At 34.0% G+C, this 25,821-nt stretch overlaps 1 protein-coding gene across 1 annotated transcript in view; it reads right to left on the bottom strand.

The window, feature by feature from the left end:
• Positions 1-25,287, bottom strand: part of LOC126745089 (protein jim lovell) — a 206,742-nt gene extending 181,455 nt beyond the window's left edge. Inside the window, exon 1 of the mRNA XM_050452786.1 lies at positions 25,116-25,287. The gene's annotated coding sequence lies outside the window, so the exon portion shown is untranslated. The remainder of the gene's footprint in view (positions 1-25,115) is intronic.
• Positions 25,288-25,821: the final 534 nt, after the last annotated feature.

Below are 25,821 nucleotides of genomic sequence, written 5' to 3'. Positions count from 1 at the left end.
TGCAGCCACGGAACGATATGGAATATCTTTCACGACAACAATTTACACCCATTTAAATTGAAGAAAGTTCAACATCTCTTTCCTGACGATCCCCCTCGGCGCCTTCACTACTGCCAGTGGTTAAACCAACGCATTGGGGAAAATCCTGATTTCCTGCGGTATGTTTGTTCCATCGACGAAAAGGGCTTTTCTAGAGAAGGTATGTTCAACGCCCACAACAACCACTTCTGGTCGGAAGAGAACCCGCATGCCATGCATGTCCGAGAATATCAAAAGAAGTTTTTTGTTAATCTTTGGGCTGGCATTGTCGGCGACCACTTGCTTGGTCCATACGTTCTACCCGTCCGCTTGAATGCAGAAAATTTTTGATATTTCTCCAAGGCCAGTTACAAGAATATTTTGAAGATTTGCCCCTACAGATTATTAATAACATGTGGTGGTCACTGGCCAAGGCCGATCCGGGACTATTTAGATGAAATTTTCCCCAATCGTTGGATAGGACGTGGGGGTCCCATCTGATCTTACGCCACCAGATTTCTTTCTGTGGGGCACCATAGAACAAATGGTGTATCAAACACCACTGGATTCGGAGGAGGACTTAATTGCGCGAATCGTAATGGCCGCAGAGTTCATTCGAGAGCAGCAGGGTGTTTTCGCTCGAATGCGAACTTCATGGCACCAACGGATCGATAAATGCATCCAGGAGAACGGGCAGCACTTCGAGCATCTGTTGTAGTGCCCCTGTCCATCACTTTGTTTTCGTTTTATTTTCTTCGTTTTTTTTTAATCTTGTTAATTTAAGACTACTTTTACTTTAATCATTTTAGTTTTATGAGTTATCTTCGGTATTTTTTGTGGAGAGCTTTATTGCAATTATTACATCTTTTTGTTTTTAAACTAAAACGTTTAATTTGTGGCTCGTGTACGATAGGTTGCCAGGATTGCCTTATTGCTTTCCCATCTGGCGCAAAAATTTCAATTTTAAAACAACCGCTCAATTCACAACATTTGATCCGACTAGTGCGGTCTGTGCGGATATAAATCGTGATTACTTCCTTAATCGCCAAATAGGCGACTTTAAAATTTTAAATCATGAAGTAAGAAAAATATAGAGAGGAGTAATTCGCATCATATTTACGACCTTATTCTCATTCATATAAAGCATAAATGTAAACAGTCGATATTGCCGGTTGCTACATTACCGACTGATGTTTCAATACAATATAAAGCGGGAGATTTGAATTTGAAGAGTACAGGTACTGCGTTCTGTCAATATTTGTATCCATTTTTTTCATCCAGTTTAAATCTTAAAGTAAGAAAATTAAAAAGAGGAGTTAATCCCAGCACTTTTACGACGTCACCCTTTGTATTAATGTGACCTATAACTGTGAATAATCGATATTGCAGATTGCTACAATACGGACGTTTTTGGGTGATCGTTGTCAAGTCAAAGATTCAATTCTTTATTTTAAATAAATTAAAAGATATTTGACTATCGTGAAATATTGACAATTCTAAGGTGCGATGCTATTATTGCAGTTTAATATGCTGTAGCATATTAAACTGCAATATCGATTATTATTGAGGGATTGTGAACTGTTTAGATTCTTCTACCGTTTTACTTTAGTCCCTTTACCATCATGCTTTTGAAAAGGCATTTTTAATTTTCTATCATCCCAGACTGGTAGAAAATGGTGTATTACTAGACTTTCCTTTGAATGTGTTAAGGTTGCGTAGGATTTGCGTTTTATATTGCTCAATCTATAGACGTTTAGTCATTTGCGGATTTTAATTCACCTAGAAAGACTCCTTTTACCAAATTTAAATATATAGAATCATTAGGCGTTCCTTTTTGCTCTTTCTGTTCCTTCTCCTTCTTCTTAAGATCATTCCGATCTATAGCAGGATGACAATCTAGAATATTACACTTTAAAGTATTTTTGGTCATTATTTTCTGAATCTGGCTCATCCTTTAGTTCTATTACCTTCTCTTTACCTAATGTTCTTTTTTAATTTCAGGATCTTCCTCAGATTCGTCTAGCCTGTTTAGTAAATTGGACCTAATTAAACTCAATAAAACCACACCCGACCATTTTTTCCGTCAAGTTTCTTCATTAAATTAACACTTTTGATCTCCTCAAAGGGCTTTATAAGAAATCAGTTTATTAGTTTATTTGTTAGACATAGACGGGATTCTTTTTGTTTTATTTTCGCAAATTGATTAAAACATGGTTAGAAATAGGAAAAAAAATTCCTGGCTTTTTATAAAAAACTAAAAAACTGTATGAAATGCAAATAAAGCAGGTAAAAACAACAGTTATAAAAACACAATTCACATTTTGGCAAAGGCTTCAATTTTTGACAAGGCAAGGGACTGTATGACTTAAAATCCATATGCCATGAATAAATTTGGTGCAAAAGAGTAACAATATGGTTAGTACCAACTATGTCAACTACAAGTAGCAGTAGCGCCACCTTTTCTAGTCATTTGTACTTTTGCAGCTGTCATCTCGTTTGCCTCCTAAATGTGAGGGTGCGACAAGGATAATGAGAGCGGCGCCCGCACCTAGCGACATCTCGGGCCGCACATACAAAAGTTGGCGAATCGTCTAGGAAATATTGGCGCGACTTTTAAATTGAAATAAATAAATAGTAGGAAATAGATACACTTGGGTCATTTTGTTCAGTGTGTACATTTATAAAAATTGTATTATTAGTGTCTAGTAAATCAGTTGACTATTTTTGTTTATTAAGTGGTTTAATACACACCTGGGGCATTAACTCTTTAAGCACTTGGAGTATTTTAATGTCATTCAAAGATCGGATAAATGAGATAGATCGTGGCGTTTTTCGTATGTCGGTGCTATCCTTTCCAAAATCCATTCATCCCTATAAAAATCTGCCAATGGTTATTTAGTACTCTTGCACTCCCTTATTATCAGGACAACGTTATATAGCTGAGTTATGAATAATTTCTTTCCTCGTTAAAAATGGTGTGTAAAGGTTTTTTCCAGAAACAATTCTGGACTACTAAGGCCTCCTTGTCCATCTGTGGCATCGGATGCATCTATCAGGTCTACTATCCACCCCAGAACGTATCCAGTTTCTTTTAAAGACTCACTTACCAGAAAACATCAATATAAAATCGCTCCTTACCCTAACGGAGTTTTAAACTTACACAAAATTCTTCATAGTTCTTCGATTTCGTTTGTAAGTCAATTCTACATGCTCACACTGCCAAAGTAAATATAAAATAAATCACTGACCAACAAAACTTCAATCGTCGACAAACAAACTTACGAATATCGACTCGTTAAATTTCCAAGCAAACACAGAACCCAATAACGTTTCGTGCAGTACATAAATCCCGAAAATTATTTACAATTCGCATTGTCGCTGCCTGGCTTCGGAGACCACAAGCTGACCACATGTGGGGCCCTTTAATAATACAAACGTCAAATGCAAGTGGTGCGACCGGAGGGGGCACATTTGTACATCGCAGCCACAATTCGGCGTGGTATATGCCATCGAACTCACGGAAGTAGCCGTGTTCTTAAGATAATCTATAGGATTCGGGAGGGTAACTTTGAACAAACCGTTTACGAGTAGAGGCAGCTTTGGAACTCGACTGTAAGGATTAATTAATTTATTTGTAATGTACCAAGTGTTTCAGTTCGAGAACGGTCATTTTAGATACTACACATACATAAAATCGCTGTAATTTGTCTACAGAAATAGTATAACAAATGATAGGGTAAAAATTCGAATTTGGTCTATGGCGCAGCGGAATAGTCTGCCACCCAAGATGGTCGACTAGTTCTGATTCGCTAATTTTTGACGTACATCAAATATGACATTGATGTCATAACATTAATGTCAGACAATTCAGTTTTTATTCTCATATGTTCAAAATGTTGAAAATAAATTTCACACCTTATGCCACGGCTACTCATCAACAATTTGTAAATGCTCTTGTAGATATTCGACATGCTCCGTAGTAATTTCTCGTAATAATATACAAAGGGAATCTTCAACGAAAATTTTTACCTGATAACTATTTACTAATTCTCAGCAACTGGCAAATTTGATGGAGTACTTGTGACTCAAGGTTTCTTCTTTAAAGAAAACATCAAATCGGCATATCCAGTTTTGGAAGAATGCTTCTTCATTTAGAATAGGATGAGCCTTGGCTACTTAAAAAATATCCAGAACCAAGAACTTAGACTACGATTTTCAAAGAAAAATGTCCTGCTACATCCATGGAAATTCGTTCAAAGGATGCACCAAGAAAAATCTGCGTCATTTTCATTCTGGCCCAGTTCTTGGAGTTCATATTCTTCACACTAGCGATATTAACGCTCATCACTAACCAACAAAGTTAAACCTTTCTCGTTATATTGCCAAGATTCTAATCACTACAAAATGTCCTCCATCAATATCACTTTTTCTTTTTTTCCTATTAAAGTTTTTCCAAGAACTTTTCCTAAATTTTAAGCTTCGTTAAAATTTTAGTTTAATAGTGATCCTGGATACTGAAGAACTGGACACTCTAATTATAAACCTGAAGCTTACTAGCGGCAATGATTTCGTATAATCTCATCAACTAAAAATGATCAGATAACTAACACCCACTTGTCGACGTTTGTTATTAGTGTCCGTTAGTTCTAACCCAACCCAAAATCTTTAATGGGATTTGGTCTAATAATGGATATATGCACTTGGAAGCAATTGTGAGCAATGAAAATTTTTGTTTCCTGATTAATCGATTCCTGAAAAAGACTTGTTGGTCACAAACACAACAGCATTCCTACCAAACTGGGAATCCACGGACCTGGTCCTACACTTCCTTGTGAGGAAAGTGGAGGATTCTCTAGAAAACGAAAAGGTTTGTCTTGATATGTTTCTAGACATCAAAGAGGCTTTTGATAATAATAATAATCAATCGAGAACTCAAGTGCCGTAGCTGAAAACTTATGCTATGTATTACCCCAACTTACAACTGAAGGTGTATGTTGAAAAAAAGGAAGGACTATACACAGAGAGAGCTATTGTATGGTTTTTAGCAGTCGACATACTAATTAGTAATCTCAAGAGAATAGCAGTGATCTAAGTGGAGTTCTGACTTCTTACAAGGAACATACAGCTGAAAAACTACCAGATAGTTTAATGTCTAGAAATCACGTTTGGTAGCACTGCACGAAGAATCTATGCAAACAGGTTCAATAGCCCTTGAGAGTGCCTTAATCCGTTTGCCAATGCACCTTGTGTTCCAATTTGTGGTAATAAGAAACATTTTGGTCTCTAGCTATATGAATAAGAGCTATAATTAAGGCACCTGAGACAGAAGATGGATAAGGACTTCGGAATCCACGTTGCAAGTAAAGAGGAGTGGTAGAACTCTAACAGTCATTTAAGATTAATAAATACCATCAAGACTCCTGTATATTCGACTCAATATCATCGAGTCTAATTGGGATATCTGTATGTAATCAATTTTATTGGTATATGACCGAAAAAATGCTGCAAAAATTTTGTTGGAAGATTTCCTCTGGATATTATAAGAGCACGTCGACTAAGTTCAGGACCGTTTGCAGATGGTGATCAATGAATGAAATCGGCGACATTATAGCTCCAAAAGGATTGAGACTTTCATCAGTCACGCGGTGAATCACATTTATTATTAGTGTCCAACAGTTCAACACAATCTCCTCAACATCTTTGGTCTAACAATTGGTAGAACCAATAGCTTGTAGTAAATGTGGTGCTTATTTTGATCCTAGATCTTACCAACCAATTACCTTTACCAATATTCTGTATGTGCAACAATACGCCTTTATACACGGGCTGTAACTTATTAGGGATTTACTTTTCGGTCTGATTTGAAAAGAAGTTTTCAGAAATTCTCTTTCTTTGAGTTTCTCTTCCACAATTTTAAAGAATATCCATCTAACAGCACCAAGATGTCTGAATCATGATGCTGAGTAGGAAATCAGTTTTCAGGTTTTACCATTTTTCTCCATTATATCACAAATCTCTAGAAGATTAGTAATCTCTGTCTTCTTATTCTTCAAATGTTGCGACACTATAAAACACAACCACAACAAAATCAAATAAGAAAAAGCCGCCTCGATTTTCAAATTTGCCATTGTTGGTTTATTGAACGAGACGACGACGACAACAGTCAGTCAGTCATCTAAGTCGAAACTGATTGACTGTTGTCGTCGTCGTCTCGTTCAATAAACCTACACCACATCAACATCGGCTTTCGCCTAGGGCTTAGGATCGACTGACTCGTGTGCAACGGCTGTTCACACGAAACCCTTCTCCACGTCAGTCCTCCAAGGCCTCGCTGGAGTATTTGCTACTACCACCAAGATCTGCATCGATGGCGGCTCCAGACGGCCTCGCGGCCAGCCCTTCTGCGCACACCGCCCCGACCCTCCTACTCGTCAAGGCTTCATGACCGTACATTGAAACGATCGCACATGCCGTTGACGGTCGAGTATAAGCACGACGCTTCAGCGCCATCCATTTTCAAGGCTAGTAACTTCGGCAGGTGAGTTGTTACACACTCCTTGGCCGATTCCGACTTCCACGGTCCTGCTGTCTTAAGTTACCAACGCCTTTCATGGTATCCGATAAGCGTCGATTTAGGCGCTTTAACTCGACGTTTGGGTCATCCCACAGCGCCAGTTCTGCTTACCAAAAATAGTGTAGTTCTCGTACGTACGGACCCTTAATGCGCATTACAGCGAGATCACCCACATATTTAAAATATTTTAAGGTTATGTGAATAACGAACGATTAAGGGTGTCTACACATGCATGGTATCCCAAATCGCATTTCGCTAATGCGTATTACTATAGTGAAAAGGAAAACCTAAGAAATAGAAAGTCTTGTTCTGGTGGATTTCTAGATATCAAAGAAGCATTTGACAAACGCACTCAAAAGCCGTGACTCAGAATCTAAGCTATGTATTTGCTGATGTTAAAAGTGAGGGTGTTATTAACAGTACCGATTAGGGACTTTGCATAGGACAGAGAATTGTTTCGAAATCTATAGTGTCTAGTAGGGGACGAAGGAATTTGGTATAACAGCTGCTGTATGTCTGGGAGATGTCTAGCTGAAACACTTTAGGACAGTTTGCAGTCTATTATTCGCGTTTGATAGCTCTGCGCAGAAACGGGAATACTGCCTATGATATAATTTGATTACCAGCCATATAGAAAATGCTATGAAATGTAGTAGTGTGGATAAATTTGATAAATGTCTATTACATCATATACACTATCCTCTCTCACTAGCTCGTCTGATATATTATGTTTATTTTAATATTTATGTTACTTATTAACGTTCCTAAATGCCCCTACTAATTTAATATGGGTACTTGTTTAATATGACTTAACTACAACCACATTATTATCATAATTATAAGTAATTAAAATAATGCAACACTGTTAAAATCAAGATCTACCATGTTAACGATAATTAAACAATTATCTTACGTATGTAACATAATTGTTATAAATCAACGACCCGTGAGCATGTTAATTAGAGAATACGGCAAATTGATCCAGAAAGCTTTTATTATATGAATACATATTTTTGTGTAATTATTATGAGTAGGCCTGAATTTAAATAGTAAAGATATAGAGATAGGAGCCTAATATTAATGAATTAATTTGAGATCGCCATAAAAACTATAGTAACAAAGGATTGCGAATTAATTCTTTTTGTATGCTCAGTAATTAATCGATTGTCTCAGTAGATTTTCTCGAGCAGAACGAGAAAAAATATCTACATGCATACTGACCACAATATAACGAAAATCCAGGTTAATGTTACAAAAGTCGTGACAGAAAAACTGAGCGTCATTCATGTAATGCATTAGATAATATACCTCAGCTTGAAACGGGTAAACATCTAAGAACCAATCAATTTAAAATTTAATTCGGTGTAATGTGTAACAAATATTAATTGAAAAAATGTTTGGTTTATAAAAGTATAAAAAAAAATCAATTAGTTTATATTTTTTGTTGGAAATACAATAAAAAGTATTACAAGTATGCATAACTTAAATGGACACAGTCTCTCTTTTCTTAGTTAAAAATAGATTTCCACCAATAAACCTCATAAACTCGCTGCAAACTAATTTATTTTATTCTTTCGTTCCGTTTTCACTTAAAAGAACCACTTCCGCGTAGTTACTTCTCAAACTTACACACACTAGCGTTTTAAGCAATCCAGAACAACTTAACAATTTAATCCAAGCCCTTTTACTAGATTTTAAAGGGTTAACGTTTGACTTAAAGATAAACCACTTAATGTGATGATTCGGTGCCACAAAAGAGCAGCTCTCTCACATTTTCGCCTCTATCGCTCTACCTGTTGATACACAGTAAGTTTTACTGACGTTTCACACATTTCGTCGTGTCCCCATTCGCTTATATACTACTGTCTAAACTGTTACGCGTGTGTTTTCGTACTAGAAAATACTTCTGAATGGAAAAGAGAAACTCGGATAACTGGTAGTATTCAGGTGTGTTTTTAATATTAAAAAGGAAAAGTTGCTAAATTGAATATGTTCTTTTTAAATTCAAATCAAATTAAGTATGTTAAATCAAATTTTTACAGTTTTAAGTAATCCTAAGTGTTTAGGAATTAAGCATGGGAAAAGAAAAGGAAAGCGCACTTAGGTAAACAAATACCTGTGTGTGCACTTAAACATAACATAACAATTATATGAAGTCTTAAGAAACTAAATAACGGCCTCTGTTTTTTTCTAAAAAAAAAACAGAAACAAAATATTATCAAATATAATTTGTATATAATCTACAGGGTGTTTCAGAACTATGGGATCAAACTTCTAGGGGTTGTTCAGTGCAACAGTAGAATCCATTTGAATATAGGAACCCATGTCCGTGTAATGGTCCAATCACGTAAGGTTCAAAAGGTGTCAAAAGAAACAGCCTCATGTTTTGCATACGTATATTGTACCTCGACTGTCTATCACTAGGCAGCCTAGATACCCCCAATTGGTGTTACAAAAGAATATTGCTTACAATGCAGTATTAATAATGTGAGTGATTCAGATTTAGATAACTAACTTGCACTACATCTTCCCTTTTTTGAAAGAATGGACTTCATTTTTGGCCATAAATGGAGGACATTCTTTACCAAAAGCGGCTGACCGAAGTTATTGTATAATTTGTTAAACAAATTACTATTTAAATTTATATTTTAAAATATGGATAGAAAATGTTTGTTCAATTATTTTTGTTTGCTTACTTGTATGGTTATTAATTTTTTTTTTTTTTTTTTTTTACGAATGCAATTTTGTTATCTTTTTGCTGATTAATTAATCTTTGCCACTAACCTAGGATAAGAATTAAAAGGTCTTTTACACTTTATAATTATATTATTATGTTTACTTGTGCATATACCGGTATCACTATAGTCACTGTTGGATCGAGTTAGTTACACCATATTAAAAATATGCACTACACAAGCGTTTTTACTTATTTTAGTACCTATAAATACATTTACTTAAAAAATTATACAAAAATAACAAAATTTTATTGAATAAATGGTTGCAACCGATTTTTGTGTACACTAATTTCTTTACCATTTTCGTTTTTTACAATGCAATTTACCCCATCTGACCTTATCACTGAAAAGGGACCCTTGTACCAAGGATCAAATTTTGTTCTATTTTCATTAGTCAGCATAACTAGGTCTCCGGGTTTTAAATGCAAACTTTGTGTTTTATTTTTATCATATTGAATTTTACGCATTTCTTTGGATCTTGAAATAAATTCATTAACGCGCTTACTCGCACATTGTAGCCTGTATCTTACTTCTTGATAGTACGCATCCATATTGTAAACTGGATCAATTCTGGTACTCAAAAGAGCCTCATCGGTAACCGCCTTGCGTGCAAAGACTAGCTGAAACGGTGTATAATTATGACATATACTGGGTGTTGTATTGTAGCAAAAACTGTAATATCTTATCCTATCATCCCAATCCGTCTGTGCATCATTTATATACATTCTTCCATATTCATTTAGGACTCTGTGGTTTCTTTCGCATCCCCCGATAGTTTGGCTGTGATATGCGGTTCAAAACTTATGATTGATTTTCAAAAGTTTTGTTAACTGATCTAACACCTCATTCTTATATTCCGTTCCCAAATCAGTTCTTATTTCCTTCATTGGGCCATATATTAATATACATTCTTGCAACTGTGGTCGCTTCTTTATTTGGTATTGGTACTACGATAATATATTTGGTAAGTTCACACTGTATGGTGACTACATAAACGTTATTGTTCGCAGTTTTAATAAAAGGTCCAATAGTATCAATACACGTAATATCGAAAGCTTTCTGAGGTGTGGGAGTACAAACCATAGGTTCTATATGTGTAGATCTCTTTTTGTTTAGTTGGCATTTTAGACAGCTCTTTACATACAAGGGAACATCTCGTGACATTCCTTTCCTCGGTACTCAGTTCTTAGCTTTTTAAGCAATTTTTTCTGACCATTGTGTCCTCCAAAGAGTGGATTATCGTGATACTTCTCTATCAATCTTGATTTTTCTTCTCTATTCTTAATAATTTGAGGATCCTTATATAAAGTAATACTTATATTTTTCAGTATAGATTGACCAACTTCTTTTAATTGATTTATCGTACACTTTTAAAAAATTTGGTCAACCTCAATACACCGATTTAAACGCCGCACGTGATTTCGGCGGACTACACTAAAAATTTGATCCTCTTTTTGAATGATTTCAAATGCTGCTGTTATTCGTCCAATTAAGTCTAGCTCTGATTCTACTGGAGTTTCGTAGACTAAAGACTTTACATGTCCCCACAAGAAAAAATCGAGCGACGTTAAATCGGGTGACCTAGGAGGCCAAGAAACTGTTCCACCTCTGGCAATTCAACGGTGCCCAAACCGCTGAACCAAATACTCGCGTACTTGTACAGCAAAGTGAGCCGGCGCTCCATCATGCTGAAACCACATTTGCTGTATAACGTTTAGTGGAACATTTTCAAGGAGTTCTGGAAGATCTTCCTTCAAGGAACGCAGATAAATAGGTCCTCTTAACTGTTCCGGTAGAAGGTATGGTCCAATTAAATAGTGAAAGAGTCTTCATCGGTCCACAAAACATATCGTAAAAAATTTGGTTGTGCAATGATGTGATCCACAAGCCATCGGCAAAATTGAACTCTAGGATGATAATCGGCTGCAGTCATATCTTAAACTTTCTGGAAGTGGTAAGGATGGAGTTGTTGCTCGAGTAGTACCCGCCAGACAGAAGCGTCACGTGTGCTATTTGAAGGTTCATCGGCAACTCGCTGAAGCACCTCTTCTTCAAATTCGACCGTCTTATGGTTCGAACAACACCAGTATCATGCATCTTGGTCTTAACCCTTAAGTACGGACACTTGTTTTTCGAACAGTAATACTGACAGGGAGTCTCGTAGACTCCTGTCAATATATATATAAATAAAAACTATAACAAAAGCCTGAATGTCATATTTATACATTATTACATAACATAATATTTATTAATACATAACATTTTCAATTTCCAAAACATAATACAACTTAAGGGTCCTTATTCATAGAACTTTATCGAAAACATTGATAACATGAAACTAAAGTAAAGCTAAGTTGAAGGACAAAAAAATCTGCAAAATGAAACAGTAACGCTAATGTTTTAGACGTCTTCTGGACCATGACAACAGTTTATGCAACATTTACGTGAACACTGAAGGCATATGGGCTTTTTGCATGTTATACAGGTGTATGCAGTCTTTCTTCTCAATCGGGAAGGACAAACATAGCAGTATTTCCTGGTTTGTAGACGTTCTTCCTGAACTGGAGGCTCCGGCATACTCAAAATTCGACGAATTAGACCTTTTATATCTCTGTTAACATATGAATTTTCTAATCGATTTCTCATATGATTCTGAATCAACTGAGATGCTAAGGTTTTAATGAAAGTGAAACGGGACATATCATTATTAGGAAAGGAAGCATACATTATAAAAGAGTTTACACTGCATATATCGACAATTTTATAAAAAAATTGCCAATGGCCATCATATATTTAGCACATTTCTCATCCATGGCATCAACTCCTCCTTTCGTACAGTTATAAAAGGCATTTATTTCAGTCTTTCCTGTTGCTTCATCAGTTGCTTCACAATGGTGCATAGTTGATAAAATTATAACTGCTTTATATTTTTTAGGAGTATGTTAAACGATAGTCATATTTTTTGTAAATTCGTAAAGCGTATCACCTTGCTTGCGATCTTTTCTAGGAAAAAGTTCAGGAGGAATCTCCTTTTTATTTTTTCTAAGGATCCCCACAAATGTCAATTTATTTGCAAATAGGTGTTCGGCAAGTTCTACAGACGAAAACCAGTTGTTAGCAGTTATATTCCTATTGGAATTGTACAAACATTTGGCGAGCCTTATGACTAACTGAGTTGGTTTACAAAGTTTTTTCTCTTCATTCGTCAATCCACGACCGTCACTATCTTTGCCTGCATAGGCGTTGTATAAATATTGGGTTCTTGCATCTGTTAGTGCCATTATTTTTATGCCATACTTTTCTGGTTTTGAGGGAATGTACATCTTGAATCTACATCTGCCTCGAAATCCCACCAACATTTTATCTATGCAAGCATTCGCACCTATCGTATAGGAGTTTCTGGCATTTTCAATGAATAAGTCAAATAATTCACTTATAGCAGCTACTGGATTTTCCTTCTTTCGTTCTTCCCTGTCATCTGAATCGTCGAATCGTAAAGCTGTTAATAGTATGAGAAAACGCTCTTTAGACATTACTGCTCGAAAGACATCCCTGCCTGTACCATCAGTCGCAAAAATACTTCTAACGTCTTCATCGTTGGATTTGAAAATCGCAGTATATAACAACAAACCCAAAAGCGCCTCTAATTCCCTTATGCCAATGTCTACAAGCTCTGGTTTATTTTGCTGTTTATATTTTGTTTGCATGGAAGCTAATTTTTTGTTTGTCCACTTTAAAATCAGTTCAAACATCTGGGCAGGAAACAATTGACTGAAAAATGCATTTGGATTAGTGTTATCACCTACAACAACACGTACCGCTGGTAAACGTACAATATTATGCGCTAAAGTACGTACATTTTCTGTGGGTTCATTTGTACTCCATTTAAATCTATTTTTCCCATAGAACTATTTTTTCTTTTTTCTCCATTTCTGTTACATACATGGTCACTGTCTAGTTTTTTATCACTAATATTTTTACTATCACTATCACTGCTAGAAACATCAATCTTTTGAGTTTCATTATGGTGTTCATAATTAGAGTCATCATCACTAAGCTCTTGTTCGCTTGCTGATTCATGCTCGCTCTCAATGTACTAATTTTTTTCGGGTTCAATGTCACTATTATCACTGTCTAGATTTTCATACCACTTTCTAGCGATTTCTTCAAAGTTTGAGTCAAGAACACTGACTTGTTTAGATGTGCCAGGCTTTGAACTAGCCATGATAATAGAATAATAATAAAAATATTACTAACGTAAACACTGACAAGGAGTTTACCAGACTCCCAGGTGCGTTAAGTTGAGCAAAAAAAATTCCAAGATACAGCCACTTTAACACGCTGCAGGCAACTAAAAATGCGGAAGGTACTTGGCGCGGCAGACGCTAGAAAAATTTGTGCTGGGAGTAACAGTAAGAAATCTATGTCGCGGAGTCTGCTAGCACAGTGCGGAGCTATTTACATCTGTGCTGCTAGACTCCATGTCAGTAGTTAGGGTTAAACATGCCTGTCTCAGCGAGCCGCCGATGAACCGCAATAAACTTTTTGTATCCAGGATGCTGTCGGGATAACGTTCGTGATACAACCGCGATGCTGCTCGTGCATTGCAGTTTGTTTCTTCGTATGCCAAATGCATATCCGCTAATTCTTGATTGGTAAAGTTTTCCATTAGCAATAAATGTTTAAAAATTGTAAGCTATAAAATTTTTAAACATGACATTGATAACCGTTGATTTTAAACAATTCTTGTTATAGTATCATATAAAAAAGGTAAAAATAAATGCAGCAGATCCTATTTAGGTAATTAATGTTTTTTATAAAAGTAGTGGCGTATTGACACATTTCCGGACATGGGTTCCTATACTCAAATGGATTCCTCTGTTGCACTGAACAACCCCCAGAAGTTTGATCCCATAGTTCTGAAACACCCTGTATAGATCTTGTAGGTACCTAATAATAAAAAATATTTTTGATAATCCTTATTTTTCTTATATGAGATGGCAATGTCATACACAATATGTAAATTTATCGGATTTTTGTGTATATACATACTCAGACATTTTTCAAAAATCTTAGAAAAGTTATTTAATATACTTACCTAAAGCATTACAACTACCTGTTTATTCTAACCGAATCTACAAAGAGGAAGGTTGCAACGTGCACCAGTGTGCCAACTTATATTTTGGGCATAATAGTGCCAGTTCCCACAAAATAGTAGTACAGGTGGTACAAAAATAGTAAATTTTTCATTGGACATAATAAGATACTGTTATTTAACCTTTACCCAAGGACGTTAAAAATAAAACAAGTTTCGGTGTCATAAAATCAAATGGTTGTACCATATATCATATAAATAAAAAAAAGTGTTTATTGCAATAAAAGACTCTTACAACACGAAAAAAACCTTTGATGTACATTTTACAAGATTTTTACGCATATACAAAAATAGTTTAGTACATAATGTTTATTAATAATATAATACTTTTATAATAGTACGATTGGCAACACTAACGTGCACATACGACTTAAATAGTAACTGCAGTGACTTCCGACAAGAATGACAGACAGACCTAGTGACGCGGTTATAAAAATCACAGTGGAGATATTATATATGCATTGGCGTACTAATTTGTTCTTTACAGAGAGTCTTATGATAATGAAATGATTCTAAATTAGAAGTAAAAGAATCAGTAAAGTCTAAACAGTTGGTTTGGGCAAGAGTCGCCTCTTGACAATTATATTACGTATATATAAAAGGGTACTGCGATGTCTTTTTAGGCCGGACACCTTTTTCATGCAATAAATACCTTTCAAACAATCATAAATCTCTGGAAGAGGGGTTAAACAACGCGTAACGAAAATTGTGCATCAATCTCTAATTTTCTTTAAAAATGTGATTTTGAACTTATCTTTTTTGTCAATAAATTGGTCTTGTTCCCTTATACAACTTTCCAAATCATCGCAGATAATTTGAGTATGTTTATTCTAGGTCTTCTTAATTTTGGTTTGCTATGACACTTGACAATTAAGTGCCTTATTGAAGTACTTTATAGTATGGCTGATAATCACACTATTTTGGTGCAGTTTACACTTATTTTTGCAGAAAATACAATATCAGGAAGTTGCTTTTATTGTTTATGCCATATTAAGTCACCACAATCAAAAATACGCTTAAATTATAAATTCATTTTGGATATAACAAAAAAATTATACTAGCAAAACATTTAGAAACTTAGAACATTGAAAAGCAGGAATTAGCATTGCCATGGACTATATAAGGTGGAAACTAGGGGCAGTTTGTTTAGTTGCAACATCTCTAATACAATGATGCCAAATTCTTGTGTAGAAATGGCACAAAAACACTTTATATAATCATAAAAATTAGTCACGTATTTTGACAAGCACAAATCAATATTACTGTTCCTCTTTAACAAAATAATAACTTTATAAAAAGTCAATATATTAGAGAAAAAGGGACCAACATCGCAACGCCGCTCGATCGCATTGATGATTCCACTGACACAAGGAATCTTTACCAGTGGCGTCGTCAAAGAATATTTACATGATAAATATTTATTATTAATATATGCAGAGTATGCTGCAAATTATAAACAATATTACCGTTTATAAACTCTTGATGCGTTTTTTTTTACCGTACTTCATTAGAGTAAAGCATTTCTATATAAATTAATATCCTATATTCCTATCTTATATCTTATTATTCAATTATATACAGTGCTTTCTGAATCGTTTTACAACGAACCAGACTTTCTAAAAAACGTGGTTTTAAAGGAGAAATTATGACTGGAGTTTAATCAATTAGCTCTAACTTCAACTAACCTTACTTATCAGGTGTCACCTCTCATGATGTAACAAACTGCTATCGAACCATATGAAAAAACGGCACATTGTTACATATACGACCTAAAAAAGCGAATGAATCGACCTTAATAACAAGACTTTTTAGGCTTATTGTATGTACGAAATTTAACTCGATGTAAAAAGGTTATGGAAGTCAAAAAGAGAACTCTCCTTATGACTTAATGTGGCTTAACGAAAAGTCTTTAGGATTGTCAGATAACGTACAATCGAATGGAGTTAGTGCTAAGAAACCATACATTTGTCTTGGATCATGATTTTAGTAAGGCTTTCGATATTATCGAACACATATTTTTCTTGTATTATAACTTTTTAAGGTACGAAATTGGCGCCACAAAACATATCAATACACTGATCTCCAAGGTAGTGTGATCTCCAAGGTAAAGTGGTAGTGTAGAAAATGAAATTAATAGAGAGCAAAAAAACATCCTGAATAATAAGAAGAAACATAGATAAAAATTCTAATCGAACGAGTAGTTCATCGTCATCTTATAAAATCACTCTTTTCTCAATGTCCTTAAAAACCGCACATTGTGCCACATTTTGACTCGAATTTTATGATTTTTGACAGTTACGACACTTTGACCGCAATTTTCTGCAAATCGAAGGTCTCTACAAAAAAAATGCATAAGACCTTCTTTGTGGAGAATTTCATACTGGACAAAAAAGGTAATAGCTCATTTTATCGTAGGATTGATAGTTTCGATGTTATTTGTAAAAAAGTGTTTTTTGTGACCTTTGACCCCCTCCCCCCCCATAAAAAAAGCTCTACTTGGATTCATGGGGACTTTTGAGGGATGATTTGTAATGTAAAAAAGAAGCGCTGGTAAAAAATTCAGCCAGATGGGATTTTTTTGAATGTATAGGCATCTTTATCTTAGTACCAGCAACTACAGGAAGTTGACATTATGACATATTGATGCCATCCTAATAGTCACATAAATGAGAATAAAGAAGAGGCTGAGATTTAGAAGAAGTTTTTCAAGAAAGTTATTTGCAAATGACGGATTTTATTAAGGCTCTGTTAATTCAGCTTCTCATATTTTTTAGGAAATAAGTGCCCTGCGTAAGTTACCTCATTCGTGATGCTTCAAATTTCAAAGCAGAGATTTTAAATATTATAGAGGAGGATCTTGATGCACTCATTTTTTATTGAAGCATTCACAATATTGCAATAAGATTTAAGTTATCACAATCAGTTTACTTGGTGTTTTTCGTGAACAAAACTCACCTGCCGTACTTTCAACGATTAGTGAATAATTTTTACTCATTTAGTTAGTCCTAATTACTCAGCCACAAATTTAACGTTGAAGAGTACCTTTTTCTTCTTAGGAACCATATTTCTAATATTGGCTTTCTAATTTTGATTCTTTAGAAAGAAAAGAGCTTTGGAATTTTCTTCCACGTCAGCAACTATTACCTATTGCCCTTTCCATTACCCTATCTGTTTAAACTCACTTTAAACATTTTAGTGTAAATACGAGAATAAGTCTGGATGATTAGCCATTGTACAAAAGTTTAAGTGCAGAGAGAATTCTTTGAGGGAAGTGTGTGACAAAAATGCAAAAAGGTTTTAATCAGTTAAATGTGCCTGACCAAAGTTATGCTGCTGCTAAAGCTCATTTTCCTCCATATCAGCAACTAGTCCCTCACGAGTTCCTCTGAATCTATATAGACTAATTAGGATCGCCTTGATCAAAAGCCTTTTGGAATTCCATATATACCACTTCAATTTGACTGAATTGAATTAAAGTTGTGGATGTTTACGTAAATCATGTACATGATCAAGCATGGAATATAGTCAACACCTACTCTGATAGCCTTTTTAAAAATTACTGCATTTTAAAAAGTAATCAAATTCACACCATCTATCTGATGGTAAGTAACATGGGCAAAAAACATTCATTATTCCTAGCACACCATCAAGAAAACATAATATCAATGATCCGCCGGATAATTGCATCGGCTAATGCTCTAATTAGCACTTGTACTAAGGTAAACACCCTGATTTAATACCCCGATACTCGGAGCATGCGTTTCGAAATTACCCAGTATTTAATAACTCCCAATTACCTGCACTTAATATAAACAATGTGTGTCGGCGAGTTAATTTATGGTTTCGGTGCAAATTCTCTTTTAAGTGCAGATTTATGATGATTTATTATATCGGTTATCGGTGCATCAATCGTTGTTACGTTTTACTTCCGTTTTTCGGTCGGGTCCGCTTCGTTTTGGTTTTTTTTCTCATCGCCTTGTTAAACACACCGTGGTAAATTCTATGTATTGGTAATGAGTCAATAGTTAATTTAAATTTATATTAAAGGAATTTTAAGGTTTGGACTTAAAAACTATTACACCTGCGCTTCAACTTTAAATCATTAACAAGAGATCTCTTGAGTCCCTTAGTTAAAAAAAAAAACAAGAAACTCACTGTGTAGGATACGATGTACTTTTCAGACGCGTATATATATTTTATAGTGTAATAATGGAATATTATATACAGGGAATAGAAATTTGCTCAAAACTAAATAAGGATATAAGAAATAAATTTTATTTTAGAAAAAGACAGTATAGGTGTAATTTTTTTTAGTAAAAAAATATTTATGATAGACCTCTCATGTACGCCACTGGTTAAAATTAATTTTTTCTTATACGTCGAAAAATTATATTAAAAATGGTAATGTTCTTATAATCATTTAATTGGGTTGAAGGGAGGACTGAACGTTGCACCTCCCGGCACCTCCACCAATTTATTACAGAAAAAATTGAATACACACCATCCTATTTAAACCCATTCATTATATATACATATATATAATTGTACTTCAATTTTCTGGAAGTGTATAAGAAATTGTCAAGTGCAATAGTTTCTGATGCATTCAAAGACGTATTGTAGGCAGTTGAAGTAATTTTAAAAAAAATTTTTTTAACTGTCTGAAATAAAAATAAATTTTTATAAATAAATATTAATTTGTTAGTATTTATTTTGTGTAAAGGTTCTGAAAAACACTGATTTTGCATAAAAATTGTTACTGATAAGCTGTGTGGGGTGGGTGGGGGGGTAAGGGTTCTTTTAATAAAAAAACAATTTTCTTGCTTATTGACAGTAAAAAAATTGGTAACTTTTGTATTTACACTTGTCTCACGTAACCTCAAAGTTTTCGAGTAAAATGCAAAAAAACCCGTTGATAAGGTTTAGGTCAAAGGTTCTATACTGGTTTTTTATAAATAAATATTCAATGTTTTGTTGATAATAGATATATTTGTTTATTAAGCTCATTTTGTAAACTCACGCCGGAGCAACATTTCCAAATTGTTCAAATTTATTTTGAAAGACATGGTTCTATTCGAGAAACACATCGGGCATTACGTGAGTTTTATAGTGCTCATAATCGTCCTTCAGAGAGAATAATTCGAGAAACTGTTGATCGTTTTCGCAATACTTTTACTCTAGTCGACAATACGCATTCCGTAAGACGCCGTACAGTGCGCACGCAACAAGCGATAGCTGCTGTGCAGCATAGTGTTGATAATGATCCAAATGTGTCATTTCAACAAGTGACCTTATGTCCATCCACTTTATGGAAAATTTTGCGCAAAGATCTCGGATTGCGAGCATATAAAATTCAACTTGTCCAGGAGTTGAAACCCCAGGATCATCTTTTGCGCCGTACATTAGCTGAATGGGCGGAAGGAAAGATTGCTGTTGATCCACGATTTCATATGAAAGTTTTGTTCAGTGATAAAGCACACTTTTGGTTAAATGGCTATGTAAACAAGCAGAATTGCCGAATTTGGGGGGATGAGAATCCACGAGCTATTGGCGAAAAACCGTTTCATCCAGAAAAACTAACCGTTTGGTGCGCTTGATGGGCTGGTGGAATCATTGGTCCTTATGTCTTCAGAAATGCTGCTGATGGTCAGAACGTTACAGTAAACGGTGATAACCAACTTTTTTGTGCCTCAATTGGCAGGCGTTGCACAAATGTGGTTTCAGCCGGACGGTACCACGTGCCATACAGCGCGCCAAACAATTAATTTATTGCAAGAGACATTCGAGCAACGAATAATTTCAAGGAATGGACCTGTAAACTGGCCAGCTCGTTCGTGCGACTTGACGCCATTAGATTATTTTCTTTGGGTCTATGTTAAGTCGCATGTCTACGCTGATAAACCCGAAACGCTTGAGCACTTGGAAGCCAACATACGACGCGTGGTTGCCGAAATACGGCCTGCAGTACTGGAAAAAGTGTGTGAAAATTCGACCTCTAGATTACGCCACGTACGCGCCAGCCGTAGGGGTCACATGCCCGAAATCATTTTTAAATATTAATGCCAAAAAAAAATTCTTTAATATAAAAGCAAATTCGTTCATATCAATAAAATATTTTGTGTTTAATTTAAAGTTCTCCGCCTCTAAAAAAAAACACCCTTTACATTATTAACATGTGATAAACCTTCTTGTTAACCGTGAGTTCAATTATTACAATAATAAATTCCTTAACGTATATCACGCGGTTATTTTATTCGATATTTATAGTTAATAATCAACCAAAAATGTACGTCTGGTGTAAACCAAAATAAACGTTTATTTAACTGTCGTGTATTGCTTGGGATATAAAGAAAAGAAGTAAGTAAACTAAACGTGAAAATTAGTAAACGGGTATAAGAATATTTTAATAATTTTTTTATTGATATGGAAAAAAGATTAGCCCCTTAAATAGACAGGCATAACAAAAATATTATCAGAAACGGATGATAATGACGTGGAAAAAATTATCAAGCAAAAGAAAGCACCTGGATTGGATGGCTTGAAGGTTAAAACAGTTGTGGCTAATGAAATTTCTATATCCTTTAGCTATATCATTAATTTAAGTTTCAATACTGGTGAGTTTACAAAAGTGTTATGGATCGGAGTTGTTATTTTACTTCATAAAAGTGGTTCTCAATCAAAGATAATCTCAATAATTTCAAACCGGTGTCACTAATATCAAATTTCTCTTGATAAATATACTCCCGCTTATGTTATTTATTTTTGTAGATTTGTCAATAGCTTTTGATACTGTAGATCATGAAAATTTAATAAGAAACTTAGCAATTACGAAATTGAAGGAACTACCTAAAAACTATTAAAAAGTTACTTATCAAATAGACGCCAAATTGTAAAAGTAAATGGAGTTTTACAATTTGTCCGCTCTTATTTATTACATATGTAAATACCCTATTATAACTTAACAACGTCAAAAAAAATATTATTTGTTGAGATAATAATGTAATTTTCTATAAAGCGCATACTAACTAAAAATCCTTGCAGAAAAAGAGTCGTTGAATATGTCTAACTGGTTATGTTTAACTGGCTTACATTCTGCAATCAGAATCATCCTAAAATAGGACTATTACAAATAGCTTAAAACACTGCTATATTAAAATATTTAAGAATTATTAATTACATGTGACTAAAAAGTTACGAATATTAATCTCAAAGTTTAAATATTTAAAGTTTTATTTGAATGCACTTGAACACCCAAACACTTTTAAGCGATTTACAATGCCCTGGTACAATAACAACTGATTTGAGGTATCTGTGCTTGGGGGGGAAGGAGTGTAAGAGATTGACATCTTGAAGAAGTAAATGTCATTCAAAAATGCATTATTAAAATAATTTTTGAAAAAATTAAATGTATAGCAACAGAAATATTGTTTAAAAAAGTAAAAATTTTAGACATACGAAAATTATATGTGCAAGGGCGATTATTTATATAATATTATATTCCCAAAACGACAAAATAGACTGCAGGTCCCACAAATAAAAAAAGTATTGGTCAACGATATTTTTATTATATAGCGACCAAAGACTTCTAATTTGCTTCCTGGTGTTTCTACTAGAAAATATAAAATAATTTTTTTTGAATCTGCAGTTAAATTCTGGATCCAGCAAACAGACCGCATTATTTTCCATAAATTAATTAACAACTTAAATTGATTTACCTTGGAAAATATATATGACATTTTCCAAACTAAGACATAAATGACCAAACTGGACATGGTATACAGGGTGCCTCCGATTAAGTCGGCACTATTGGTCTCTTTGTTAATTTTTAAGATACAGGGTCGGTTAAATTAGCAAACTAGTAGGATTTTTTCTGTTGATTAAAATGGTGAAAACAGAAAAAAATTGAACATCGCGTTTTCGAGAAAATGTGAAAAATGTACTTTTGTTAAAGGGAATCCCCTGTATATTTTTACATTAATCAAAAGATAATAATTTTCTTAATAAAAAAGTTTATTTACACTAATAGCCTAAACCTAACAATAACAAAGTTATAGCGATATTAATAATTTTGTCAAATTTAGGCAAGTTGGCCTTAAACTTTTTGAGAGCAAAACAAATAAATCATTGTTTGAATAACAAAATGACAGTAGCCGTAGAGATTTTAGTAAAATGCCTTTTACGCATATTGAAAAATGTGATATGTTAGAATGTTACCTTGTATGTCGAAAAAATAGTGACAGAGCGCTAGAAGAGTACCGCCAGAGATTCCAAACTCGTAACTTGCCAAACCGTAGATACTTTTTAATTCTCTATAGGAAATTTAGAAGTAACGAAAACGTGTTTAAAATAACTAGAAGAAGGAACCAATTTATAGTAAGCGAAGATGTTGAAATTTCTATTTTGGTATATTTTGAAGCTCATATGGAAAACTGAACTAGAGATTTAGCAAGAGCTTACGGTGTGAGTTTAGTAACAATTTGGCGGGTCTTAAAGAAACACAACTTTGTGCCATATAAGTATCGACCAGTACAAACATTGTTGCCTGGCGATAACGAAAGAAGACTTGCTTTTTGCAACTGGTTGCGTAATGCATATGAAGCTAATGATAATATTTTAAACCGTATAATTTGGAGTGATGAAGCTAATTTTTCAAACAAAGGTATGTTTAACCGTAAAAATGTACACTATTGGTCTCAAGAAAATCTTTTCCTTACTGATCCCAGAAATCCTCAAAATCAATTTAGTATAAACGTTTGATGCGGCTTAATAGGGAGCCAAGTAATAGGACCTGTGTTTTATGATGGCACTTTGTCTGGAAGGAGATATGTTGATCTCATATTATCTGGAGCGCTGGAAGATTATTTGGATAATGTTAACTTGGAGAGACGGCAACAAATCTATTTTCAACAGGATGGAGTACCTCCCCATCAACTAAATGATGTAAGAATATTACTTAATAGACTGTTTGACGATAAATGGATTGCGACACGTGGCCCGATTCGTTGATCACCTAGGTCACCAGACCTAACCCCTCTAGATTTTTATTTTTGGGGTTACATAAAAAATGAAGTGTATAAAAAAAAATACAGAACCGTTGATGAACTTCAAACACATATTAGGCAAATAATTGAATCAATAGATAGAAGATCAATCTTAAAAGTTACAAGACAAAACACATACAAAACTATTAATATCGCTATAACATTGTTATTTTTAGGTTTAGGCTATTAGTGTAAATGAACTTTTTTATTAAGAAAATTATTATCTTTTGATTTATGAAAAAATATATAAAGGATTCCATTTAACAAAAGTACATTTTTACATTTTCTCGAAAACGAGATGTTTAATTTTTTTTCTGTTTTCACCATTTTAATCAACAGAAAAAATCCTACTAGTTTGCTAATTTAACCGACCCTGTATCTTAAATATTAACAAAGATACCAATAGTGCCGACTTAATCGGAGGCACCCTGTATAATGATAAAAAAGTGACTAAAAATTACCAAACTGTGACAAAATATGTTATTACCGCACTTATCATTAACAGGCTACAAAATTGTACAGCTTCAGTTATTAATAAACGGTTTATTAGTTCTTAGGTTGTAATGTGTATTCAGTTCTATCTTAATTTAAGTAATTTGTATTTTGACTTAAAAAACGTATATTATTATTATTATTAGATACACAATAAAATGCCTTACTTAAGTCATAGAATATTTTTGCCCAAATAATAATGAGCATCAAGTTTAATAAAAGTGATTGATCATTAGATTAAGGCTTAGGATTAATTTCTTGTATTTTTAAGAGTCACTATGGTTGGAAATATGTGCATTTATGTTGATTAATTTTTAAAATCGGTTGAAGTAAGTTGTTCTGTTATCCCATAATTTCTGTATATTTTAGAAAATTTTTTGTAAATTTAATTTTTCTATTTAATTGACCCAATTAAAGCCGGAGAAATTCAAATCTTTCTTTGAACATCTGATCTCTAATTTATTTTTAATGGCTCAATGACTCACGTTTCAAAATAAATAAAAAGTTTGTAATACAGCTATCAAACGCCACTTTAGTATAAATAAAATAGCCCAGTTTGTCTTACTTATTGTATTATTTTAGTATCCTATAGTTTTTGTATGTCAATTTCACAAATAGGGTCGATAACATTGAGCAACGTATAAATCCTCTACACTTATATGGGAAAAATATAGATTTATTTGTGGCATATGTTTGATATTTTTTATAGTAATTGTTACAAGACAAAAGCCACTTTAAACAATACTAGAAAATGTTCGTATCTTAATAAAGAGAAAAATCCTTTTTCCTAGTCCTAATCTAATAAAAAACTTAAATAAAAGGCCGCCAAAGAACAAATTTGCGTATCGATCCGGTTGTCAACATATACAATCTAATATCATTTTAATAACATAGTATTTCAGGCATCAGACGAAATACTACACGTACACGTTTCGTTATTAAGGGGACTGTATGGGGAATTAATTAATTTTAGGGTAGGATTTTGACGTATTATTATACCTATTTATTTAAGTAATAGCACCGTTTGTCAGCTCAACTTTTATTCCCACACTATATATACATCATATAAGGAATCGATATATAAATTTTTAAGCTGTACATACCTTAAGAAAATAATTTGTTGTTATTACCACCAAGACACAGTCACTACATATATAAGTATGTAAAAAACGTAGGTTCCACACTAATCACTATAATAATAATAATAATCCAATCATATGACGCGCACTATATTATGTAGTACAAATTTCTTCGCGTATATGTAACTAACATGAACAGTACCTTCGTGGAACTACTGCGAGAATCAGTGGGACCAAAAGAAAATCTCCTGCACGGTACCATGGACCGCCTTCATGCATTCTTCATTATTTCATTGGTTCTACCATTCTACTTCCACCTCGAGGTTGGAATCGGGTTTCTTTTAATTCCCGCGAATTTAACAGGCAAGTGTTTGTCACCAAGTTTTGATGGGAGGAGCAAATTGGACGTTTTACTGGTAAGTGGTACCACTGTATGTGTTGTTAGGGAAATGGTGTGTTAGGCGGAGAGTTACAGTTTGTATTAACCAAAAAGGTGAAGGCGTTAAAATAATAAATGGGAACTAATTTATTAATTTATTTCTTTTAAATTATTGGGTAGACGTAAGAGTTAAAGGAGGTGGTAAAAGGGTTAAAATAGTATATTTTAGTTGGTTATGAAAGATATTTATGGTGAAAAGTAAATTATTTTAGCATATAGCTTAGATGGTAATAAAAAATTTACCTTGAACTTAGAACAATAAAAGACTTGAATCAGTAGATATTAGTGTAT

This window comes from Anthonomus grandis, chromosome 15, assembly GCF_022605725.1.
Source record: "Anthonomus grandis grandis chromosome 15, icAntGran1.3, whole genome shotgun sequence".
NCBI classification, from domain to species: domain Eukaryota; kingdom Metazoa; phylum Arthropoda; class Insecta; order Coleoptera; family Curculionidae; genus Anthonomus; species Anthonomus grandis.
Note: the sequence above shows the minus strand (reverse complement) of the source record. Positions and strands in the feature narration are given on the sequence as shown.